Genomic DNA, 12,263 nt, shown 5'->3' with positions numbered 1-12,263 from the left:
ACAAATAAAATGCAACTTTCAACAACTTTATGAGTTCTACTATAGGATCTTTACATCACCTTCGATCACAATCCAACTATATACTCTTTTAACATTGTATAACACGCACATCAACATCTTTATCTTTATTGTGAACTATATTAACCAAACCACCTTGACATTACGACAGCCATACAATTATTATATGAACATTAAGTATATATGACATTCAATGTATAACTTCGTATAGGGTGTATTATTTACTAACTTCAGCCTCGGAAATTTACTAGCTCCAATCCCATTAGCTGCCTCAAGATATATATTGGGTTTCCTAGTTTGAGTCTAATTAGGATGCTTGGTGAGAAAGTTAAAGTTTGAGTCTAATTAGGATGCTTGGTGAGAAAGTAAAAGTTTTAGTATAAATAGATGGTTTAGGGTTATTGTATTTTACGGACAAATGCTTTATTTTATAATAATAAAAAGAATCGAACAAGTTGCTCAATCCGTGTTGGTGTGTTCGATCAAGGGCCTGATTTGCAACAATTGGTATCAGAGCTCGGTTAACGAAACACGAGTTCTTTAATCATCTCAAGACCTAAGGAGATAATTTTTGTTCAACAACAATTGGTATCAGAGCTTGACGTTGGCGATTTTGAGAGTCGTTTTTCGATAAGGGGGAGCAGCTCCTCGCGGGGTTGCAATGGCCGTGAAACTGGTGATGGTGATCGAGGGATGTAAAAGAGGTGTTCCGGGTTCATGTTTGCTTTGTTTTTCTTTTTGTGTTTATTCATTTGTTTAATGATGGTGGTGAACGTGGAGTTGAATTGTGAGGAAACAAGTCCAGGTTAGCTTCTAATTTTTGCATGGAATTATTATACAAAATAATTCATTTGGTGGGTCCATTGATCATGCATAAAAAGAAATTGTGTTATGGGTGAAGGTCGCATGAACCAACGAATATGACGGTGGTGATTTGGTTATGATCAAAGAAAAACATAGTTCTTTGTTTGTGTGTTGTCTGTTTAAGTGTGACAAATTGCAAGTTTTTTGTTTAGGCCGTAGCGGGTAGTTAGGGTTTTATTTATCGTGTTTAATTGTGTCGGACACTCTTTCTAGCCGTGGAGGAAAATCGCAGCTGGGAGTTTGATTTTTATGGCGAAAAACTAACGGGCGTGTCGCAGAAGAAATGAAAGAGCGGGGAGCTACGGAATTCGTTTGGCGACCTAAAAGTCGGAATAATGGGGTGCTAATGTGTTTGTTCGTGGTTGATATTAGTGTGTGCATATCAAGGAAAAGTGTGACAAGGAGGTAAACTTACGATCAAAGATGGGTTGAATCCGTTCAGTAGAGATTTGCGGGTAGGCGGGCGGAAGAAGATTCGTCAAAGCATGATGCTTTGAATGTTGTCTTGCCTAGTAAGGGAAGAAGAAAACAATAGAAGTAGCGAGCTTGTTTTTTCTATGATCAGTGGTCAAGAACAGTATAGTTATAGGATCCAGAAGAGGGATTGAATATGTTGATCATGTTACGGTTGTGAAGAAACGGTCAAATTCAAGATTTAGGGGGAAAATGAAGACGTTAATCTTGAATTCAAAAGATAAAAGATCAAACAGGTTATAGATAATTCTTGGTGAATTATTTACCGAGTTTTTTTCTATTTTAATTAGGTATAAGATTTTATTAAGTTAATTATTTGATTTCCTAATTTGAGTCTAATTAGGATGCTTTGTGAGAAAGTTAAAGTTTTTATATAAATAGATGGTTTAGGGCTATTGTATTTTATGGACAAGTGCTTTATTTTATAGAGAAAAATTAAAATGCAAAGGGAAACAAAAATGAAAAGTGTGAGAAAAATTCCGTGACCACACAAAAAACCTCTATAAAATTAAAAAATATATATAACTCAAAATATAAATAAAAACCGAAAAAATTTTAAAAACAAAAATGTTTCCCCAGTCATTCCAATTCCAAAACACACAAAAAAAACGAATAGACACAATGCCGAAATGCACAAACAACACAATGATAAATAAAAAAAATATAATATGTCGCAAAATATAACACAAGGCCGAACAAAATATAACACAATATTGAATAATATAACACAATATTAAGAAAAAAGACATAATGTTAATGGAAAAATGCACAATCAATGACGAAAATAAATAAAAACACAATGATAAATAAAAAGACACATTGATCTTTTTTCCACAACATTGTTTTTTTTGTTGAACGAGGAAGACGGTGGAAACATTGTTGTGTTTTTACATTTTTTGTTTTTTTTTTAAATTAAATTTTGAGTTATGATTTTTTTTATTTAATTTTTCACTATTTTTAAGGGTTTTTTTGGTTATAAATTTTTCTCAACATTCTTATTTTTGTTTTCCTTTGTAGAATAACTTGACCTTATTTTATAATAACAAAAAGAGTCGAACAAGTTGTTGAATCTCATGTTGATGTGCTCGATCAAGAGTGTGATTTAAAAAAAAAACATATTGGTAATTTGTAATAAAGGAATGCTATGGGGCTTCTCCGAATGTTGATTGAAAAAGAAGATACATAACAATAATATTCTTCACGTAATTATTAATCTTTCTATTTCTTAAATAGTGTACGTGTAAAGATAATATCAACATTTTCAATATAAGTAACATGGCCTGTCATTTTAGTTACCTGTTTCGATCACGACTCTATTATCTATATTAACTACTCCATAATTATTTAATTATCAACATCACAAAGCCAGTTTCAATATCATATGTTTAAATTTGATATTTGCTGTTTATAGAATCCGACCGGGCTCATCAACCGGATTAGAAACCGTCTATGCAACAGGTTCAATTGAGTACTTGTAATCGCCCTTATTGAAGCCAACAACTAAACTTACTGAAGAAACGTGTATCGACTTACTTTGTATACGATCTATGTCCCTCGGGTATGAGTGTGCTATATCACCGATGGTTTTCCGAGATACGAGTTCTTCCACCTACAAAACGAACAGCACCGTGAGCTTACCCCTCAGAAAGGGACAGGGGGGGTCCTCTTTGGGGTAACCCTCCGGTGTGAGAATAAGATATTGCAGGAGAAGATAAGAATGTGAAAATGAGTAAAGGATTCAGAATATATTTCTTGCCCTCCCTCCAACTGTGGAGGTGGTGTGGTATTTATAGTATTAGGGTTTCCAATGATTGGGCTCAGACCCAATTAGGGCCTTTTTGGCCTCCTCCTATTGCTTCGCGCCACGTGTACTTAGGACACCTGGTGCTTTTTCATTGATTATTCTCTGACCAAGGTATTTTACCTGACCCATGTGCCATCACGTGGTGGCACATGGGTTTTGCTGAGTTGTCCACCCTTCATTGGCAGCTGTCAACATCAGCACATTCTTTATTCCTTAAAAGATACATTCTGGAAGGTTGTCTGATGAGTATAATCATGGTTGTCCTTATCCTGATTTGGATTAGACTATTGTCTCATTTGTTGTGTTGTCCTTTATGCGCCTATCCCAGGGATGCGCAAGGTCTTCTCTTTATTCTCACGCGCAGAAGTTTCATGCGCAGATGTGATATGCGTGAGTATGTGATATGCGTGAGCATATGTGATATGCGCCACGCGCAGATGTGATATGCGTGAGCATATGTGATATGCGCCACGCGCATAGGTTTTGGCTTTGTGTCTTCGTGACATCCTGATTTCAAGCCTCTTGTCTATATACTTGCTTTTAACACAATCAAAATCTCGTTAATTTGTTTAAATCTTATTCGGTTTTTAAAACCGATTCAACTAATTGAGTAGTAACACGAATTCGCTAAGACCATCTGTAATGGGTGTTTACGCAGTGCCACATCACCACTCCTAGGCGCCAAACACCATTACATCCAAACAAAGGGGCGCCACAAGTGTAAAGTGCCAACACAGTGAATGAGTGTGGGGTCGGGTGTGGTTCGAAGTTCTAACCAGTCAAACCCTTTACATTCATAGTTACTATAAAAAAAATAAGTGAATATTTAACTTATGCTTTTAGTTAAGCAATTACATATGTGTGACACTAACGCGGTGCAATGGATCACCCATCTATAGTATCATAACCGTAATCTTGTTCGAGGAAGACACTTGGTTAGACTAATATGAAGTTTTGCTAGTGAATGTCCCGTCATCTATGTGACATTTAATGTTACCATACTTTTTATTAATTAAAATTTTAAAATCACTCCGCTACATATGATGTTAGGCTGAGGGGTGTGGGGCGCTAACCGGGGCGCTAGAGCCCCTCCGCTCGCGCCTCGGGGCGCTAACCCCACACCACCGGGGCGCAAGCCGGGGCGCGAGCGGGGCGCGAGCGCGGAAATCCAGGCAGGCGTGAGCCTGGTCGCGGGAGAAGAGAGAGAAAATGGACGTTGGGAATGGAGAAATAGCCGTTGGGACACGGTTAAATTAAAAAAAAATATATATATTTTTTACCTAAATAATACCCCATTTCATCTATAAAATACCCCATTTCACCCATATCAATCACCACAACTTCAAAATAAAACCCAAAATCAACCCATCTTCCCAACTTTTTTTTTAAAAATAATGTCGTCGTACTCGTCTGATTCCGACTCCTCCGAAGAGGATGATTTGCTTCTTCATGTAGGGGGAGTTTTGACCGCAACCGTGGTCGATCTCTTGCAAAATCAAGCCTATCAACCTCGACTCCCGAGGGTTAGAGCACCACCTCGTGATCGTGATCGATCGGGTGCTAACGATACTTTGATTAGGCATTATTTTAGCCCTCAACCGGTATATGAGGAGTCGGATTTTCGAACTCGTTTCCGAATGAGCAGACAATTGTTCATGCGTATAGCAAGTGATTTAGAGGCACGGTATCCCTTTTTTCAACAAAGGGAGGATGCTAGGGGTCTCCCCGGTTTTACCCCTCTTCAAAAATGCACGGCTGCTATCCGTCAATTAGCGTACGGCATCTCGTCGGACGCTTTGGATGAGTATTTACAGATGTCGAAAAGGGTTGCACGTGAATCCCTTCATTTTTTCTGCCAAGGTAAAAAACATTAATTTTACTTTTTATTAAATATTTATTACATTTTGTAATATATATTATATGTTTATAGATTATTTTATATACGTAGGAGTCATATCGACTTACGCTCGGAGATATCTGCGTAAACCTACAATGTATGACATCCAACGCATATATGAGGTGCACGCAGAAAAACATGGTTTTCCTGGGATGCTAGGTAGCATCGATTGTATGCATGTTGGATGGGCTATGTGTCCAACGGCCTGGCGAGGTCAGTTCCACCGTGGTGATCATGAAGGGCCGACCCTTATACTTGAGGCGGCGGTGTCACAGGATCTTTGGTTTTGGCATGTTTTTTTTGGTGTTGCTGGGTCAAATAACGACCTTAATGTTATCGATCAGTCACATTTGATCAACGACCTTATCGACGGGGTTGAACCACCTCAATCTTTTGTTGCAAATGGAGAACTCTTCAAGTACGGGTACTATCTGGTCGATGGTATTTACAACGAATGGGCTTTGTTAGTTCAAGCTTTTACAGATCCAATCGCCGACAAACGGAAGTATTTTACGAAGAAGCAAGAGTCTGCTAGAAAAGATATTGAAAGAGCTTCTGGAGCTATAAAAAAACAATATTATGTTCTGGCGAACCCGATACGTTATTGGACTCGGGAGAGGATAACGGACGTCGTCTACACGTGTCTGATCCTACACAACATGACGTTAGAAGACGAGGGCAAAGCTATCTGCCAAAACTACCAAGGTGACATTCCGCCACAACCGTCCACAATCAGTGATCAACAAAGACTTCATAACATAGCAAATATCAAGAGCCGTGAGATACACGGGGATCTTCGACATGAGTTGGTTGAACATTTGTGGGCGAGGCGACCCGATGATCTTGTATTAGATTAGTGTTATTATTAAGTATTATTGTTTGTTTAATTTTTAGTATGTTTTTTTTTTGTAATTTGAATTTTTAAAAAAATGTGTGTTTTTTTAATAATTTATAGGTTTTTTTAATAATACGTTGTTTGAATATACTTATAAAAAAATAAAAAAAAAATTCGCTGGAGCCCCTCCACACCAGGGCCAGGGGCTCCAACGGGGCCTCCAACACCCCCCTTATCCAGTTTCTCTCTCTGCCACACGTCATAATATTATTGGCTGGAGCCCCCACTAAAGCCCCCATTTTTTTTTTTTTTAAATCACTCCGCTACATATGATGTTAGTTTTCATTTTGACTAGCGCCTACTAAAACGTTGGTTCAATAAGTCAATATTCGAGAGAGAATTTGATTTCCGAAAGACACCTTAGGCTGAGGGGTGCGGAGCGCGAGAAAGGGCGCAAGAGGCGAGCCGCTCGCGCCCCGGGGCGCGAGGACCACACCACCGAGGCTCGAGAGGGGCGCGAAAGGGGCGCGAGCGCGGAAAAAGAGGCAGGCGCGGGTGGGCTAGCGGCTGGGGGAGCGTGAAGGAGGTCTGGTAATGCGTGAAAAGAGCCGTTGGGCTCGTTTTTTATTAAAAAAAAAAATTTTTTTTACTCTATATAATAACATACCAATATCAAACCAAAATCAAACACGATTTTTTCTCTCTATTCAACCTATATCAAACCCAAACCAACACCAATATCACATACCAATATCACATACCAATATCACATACCACACCCAAAACCCAAAATCACCCCATATTCCAAACCTTTTTTTAAAAACATGGCTGGAAATTGGTACCCAAACCTAGATTCAGATTACAGTTACGACGATTTATGGTCGGCACCGGACCAAGCGATGTTTTATTCGGGGTCGCAACAACCATCCGGCTTTCAACCATCCAACATACAACCGTCTCCTAACTTTGTAGTTCCGGAGACACAAGAACCAGAAGGTGAAGCTGCGGGACAAAGAAGACGCGACCACCGGAAAAAACAAATTGCAACGGACGGGTCGGGTTCGGCTTCGACCGGAAGGACGAAACGGAAAATCACTCCGTGGTCATCGGATGAGAAGGAAGCCCTGTGTCGGGCTTGGATAGTCACTTCTGAGGATCGGCGTTGCGGTAATTGTTTTAACGTTTTTAAAAATGATTTTTAATAAAAAAGTTAAATAAAAAAGTTAAATGACTTACAAATTTATTTATGCATTTTGCAGCGGACTACCAAAAGAGCAAGGTCTTTTGGACAAAGGTTAGGGAGACGTTCTATTCGCTCGTTGGGAGTACAGAGCGGAACGCCGAAATGATTTCGGGTCGGTGGACCGAAATCAGAAAATTTGTCGGCTTGTTTACTAATCTGTTCAACAGGAACGCCGGTCGTATGAGACCAAGTGGCAGTGACGATTTGGCGGTTTATAATTTCACTGTCGAAGAGTGGAGGCAGGAGTGCCTGCGGAGGTATGGGACGGTGAAGACGTGGGACGATGTAAAGGTGTGGGAGAGGTTGAGAAGGTGTTCTAAGTGGGTTGAGCTGGTGGCGCCGGACGTTGATGCGAAAGTAGGGCCGAAACGGACTAAAACTAGTTCGTCTGGAGCGTACAGCACTTCCGCCGGGTCGGATTGCCGGGTTGGATTCGACCTAAACGTTGCGGGGGAGGAAACGTCTTCACCGCCGAGGAGGCGGCCATTGGGAAGGGACGCCAGGGGCAAAAAACCGGCTGAGGGGGAAGCCGTAAACATCAACGATCTTGTTGAATCCCTCAATAAATTCAACAAAACCATGGAGGTGGTCTCTAATGACAAAAAGGAAAAAAAAAGAATGAGAGATTTGGAATTCCTTACAAGAGACTTCAGTAACCTAAATCCGGTCGACCAAATGCTGATGGAAAAACAAAAGGAACATATCCGGAAGAGGTTGATCGAAGAAGACCAAGCCGAAGAATAAGAATAATGTTTTTTTTTAGTACTTTAATTTTTTTTTTAGATATTAATGTGTTTTTTTAATTAATGTGTGTTTTTTTAAATAATTTATGAGTTTTTTTAATAATACGTTTTTTTAATACATTTATAAAAAAATAAAAAAAAAAACCGCTCGCGCCCCCTCTCGCGCCCCTCCACACCATGCCCCGGGGCGCGAGCACCACTACCAACACTCATCTTATCAAGTTTCTCTCTCTGCCACACGTCACAATATTATTGGCTGGCGCCCCCACTCGCGCCCCCTCTCGCGCCCCCCACACCCCTCAGCCTTAGAGTTTATTTATGGTCAATTTCCCCCCCCCCCCCCCCCCCCCCCCCCCCAACAAATACTATTAAATTGATATACTATAGTTTACTCTGTCAAACAACCAATTGCTGAAGAACTACGGTTTGACCAACCGAATTACAGAACGGCTCAAAAGTCAAATTAAACCAACAAGCTTTAATGTGAATCAGAATAGACAAATATTTTTATAACAGCGATTTAATTTCAGTGGTTATTATCCACCGACCGAAAACAAAAGGGATGCATGTGCAATAAGTAAAAAATTGTGATGTGGTGGCATGCCAGGCGTCCCTATTGGACAAGATTATGGGTACGATACCATAAATGGATGATCCTGTGATGGAGAGCAGGGGACACGTGTGGGTTAATGCTTTTTTGGGCATTAAAGATTGGCATCAGCATGTGATGGGCGTATCTAGAACTTGTTTCATAGATACTCGAGCCTAGGTTTATTTACTAAATAAAGCAAACAATTTCTTTATGCATTTTTGTGGATTCCTCCGATCTGTAGGGTACCGTGTTGTCTACTTTAAGCTAATACGTGTTTTTTTATTTAGTTATAATAATACTACTATGATAGTATTATTGTTAAAAATTTTAAAGGACACCTATTGTATTGCACTCTAAGGTAACATTATACTGTTCTTAACAAACCAAAGATCAATTGGTTCTATTGGTAACCTTATGGCTTTCCTTATGTAAAGTCGTCGGTTTGAATCTTGTTCTTGATAAAATGTCATACGCAAGTTAAAGGTTTTACCAGCAGTAGATCTTTGAATGATGGGTTTCCTTAGAATTGATGACAGGCTAGGTTATCACTTACCAGTGTTGTCTACGATTGCGAACGTGAGCAGCTTTTTGCCAATAGATATACCCCTATGATCACATTGATGTGTCGTTAAAAAAATATATATTAACTCACCGTTAGTAAAGAGTTCTAGTAAGTTTTTATTATGAAGTTACCTATTGTACCTTTTATACTTGAAATATACTTGAAAATAATAAAATGAAATTATAAGCACGTCCCCTTCCTCTTTATGTACTCTTTCACCTATATCCCCTATGTCACCTACGTCGGACCACCCATGCTAGAAGTTACAACACCTTGCTCTAGCTGCGTCTTCCTAACCAGAGTCAAGCTTTTAGACACCATATCGATGTGGTGATCTGTCAAAAGTCAACACCTTTCTTCGGTCTTGTACTCGACTGGTTGACACAATATTAATTGTGTGCAGGTAACAAACAACTGAGCTCCTGCTATGGAAGTTACCCTTATTGAATATTGATGATAGCATGCAAAAATTGTTACGAGTTGTGAACAACAACGGACCATATATTATTAGATTATTTCACCTCGATGCTGCTTATTTTTATTAAATCTGTGTAGAATTTTAATTTTAGTTTTGTTAGAGCATTCTCAGCCTATTTCTCAGCCTATTCCCGACCATATATTCACATATATCATATAATTACACTAAAAATCACTGTATTTTCTCTTTGCTGTTCAATTAATAATACTTTTTATACTTTTATTATTATCTTTTCTCTTTCTTTCACCTACAACAACTTTTAGAAACTATTAAGAAATTATATGGTATGAACAGTGAAACCTCAAATTTAACTTTCCCCTATAACATTTTCTCTCTTCTCTAATCACAACCATTCATAATCATACCATATAATTTACAAATCTCCCTCACATATTTTCAGTGTACGGACTGAGAATGCTATATTATATTTGAAAAGAATCAACACATAAAAAATCATAAGAAAAAAAAAAAGCAAATAAGTGTTTGCTTTGTCGCCGGTAAATGCATGTGCAGTTGTGCACATAGTGTCCACGATATTAATCTTACCTAAAAAACAATCTATAGAGTAACTTTATAGTAAAATATATTTAATATAAAAATCATTTTCTCGGTACAAAAAATATTCCTTTGAATGTTAACGATAAAATAAATGTCAGTTTGTAGATGAAGAACGTCGGTTCAATGGTTGGATATACATGAAAATTAACGAACAATGATAGATATGATCATATAACTTATTTAAGTTCAAATCACATTGATGTATCCATTGCCAATTAATACAACGAGTGATAGTTGAACAAGAATGCGTTTAACAAAATCGTAGAACTTACATAATTCATATTTTTTTATTAGAAAGCTCTTGCAACACTTGTCTTTATGCTTCTACACTTAGAAGCAGTAATTAATTGACGTGCTTTCTCTCTTTTTTAGTTTTTCAACATTTAATGAAAAACCTTATTTGTGAAGTTTGATGGTGTCTATGACAATTCACATTAAGAAAATAATGTAATGTCATCATGTTTTAATACAAAACAAGATACTATACAAAACAAGATACTATATCATGTTTTACCTTACTTTTATTATATAATGATAATATTCACGGCCGGTCATGAAGTAATAAAATTAAGTTATATATATATTTCCCGTGTAAGTGTTAAAATAGTCTTTTGTTGTTTACTATATTTAAACTTTTAAAAAGCTTAATCTTATCCAAATGTGTGTTTGGTGTTGAATGATAAAAGAACTATTTGTGATGAATCTTGAACCGACGTATTAAAGTTCGTGTATGCTTAATTTTTGAATGTGTCATGGTGATACAACTTCGAGTCTAAAAAAATAATCTTTTATAATTTATGTTTCCTAATCGCCCATGTTGCCCCCTTTTGTTTTGCAAATTATAAACACCTGTGAAATCATTGCAAATTAAAATACATATAAGGTTTTGTAACTGTGTGCCGTAACATGAAATATTCTACATCTAAAACCGACATCTTTGTCTTTTTTAGGGTATTTTCGTCTCATTTGTCGAATCCCTAGTTCTTTAAAGTCTTGATTGTAAAATTATCATGTTTATGGTGTTGATTTTGAGCATCTGGTTCTTGTTATTGTTTTTCAAATTGTAGTTTATTTGATCTGACTTAGAGTAATTGGTCTGGGAATAATAAAGTGAAGTTTTCCGGGTTTATTTGACCTTATGGATTATAAGGCCAATAATGGCTCATTACAACTTATAAAAGATCAAATTGATTCTTGTAGGTTGTCCGTCTCCATGTTTAATTTTGATCCGACTCATCAAGAAGATTAACTATATATGTCTAATTATGATTCACCTATATTGACTGTGCTTAACCCATTGTAGATCTAATGTTAAATATACATCTACTAAATTATCGTTACGCCTTTAATAGGCATTGTAATGCGTTACGAGTTTTATTGTGCTACATTACACTTTTATGTCACACAACATAATACAAATATTGTTGTAATGTATTAAACTACAAGCTTCATTAAAGTAGGCAAACAAATTAATATTAATTAAAAGAAACTATGACACAATGGGCTTTCAAATGCTTGAGCATTGTTTACACACATGAAATTCTTATATTGCATTGCATGTGCACATCAGCACATATGAAATAATAAAACATGCATGTGAATATGTGGTCAATTTTATTTTCGAACCATCCTTTCTAGCAAAAATTTCCGCTCGGCTTACATTTGTGTGCATATCTTCGATTACAATTTCGAGATCACCTTCATTGTACACTACTGTTAAATTGGTATTTCACACAACATGTACTCACACATAAAGTTCTCACTACCATAGATGAAGGATTCAATGTTACATTTGAAAGATTTTAGTCCCGTGATATGCAATTACGCACAATAAACATTATTGTCAGTGAGAGATCGAGAACAAAGAATGTGAAAATCCAGACATGTCTCGAGAGTATATCTAATAAACATTCTGGCATATTCATCTCTCGAGGTGATATATAACAAAGAATGTGAAAATCCAGGCATGTGCGCCCTGCTTGCGGTCCACGCATATAGGGTATATATATGTGAACCATCGGATGGGTAAAACTGAAATTACACTAATTTTGACATTATTTTACTAATCTCGTGAAAATAACGTTAAAAGTGGCGGAAGGTTAATTAGGCATCATATGGTGGCGTTGATAGTCGAAAGACAAGGGTACATACACCAATCGGCCGGTGTCCCGATGATTGAGTGTTATGTGCCTTGT

This window comes from Bidens hawaiensis, unplaced genomic scaffold (genome assembly GCF_021521415.1).
Source record: "Bidens hawaiensis isolate Kalapana, Puna unplaced genomic scaffold, B.hawaiensis_p1.1 tig00001206_1, whole genome shotgun sequence".
Lineage (NCBI taxonomy): Eukaryota > Viridiplantae > Streptophyta > Magnoliopsida > Asterales > Asteraceae > Bidens > Bidens hawaiensis.
Note: the sequence above shows the minus strand (reverse complement) of the source record.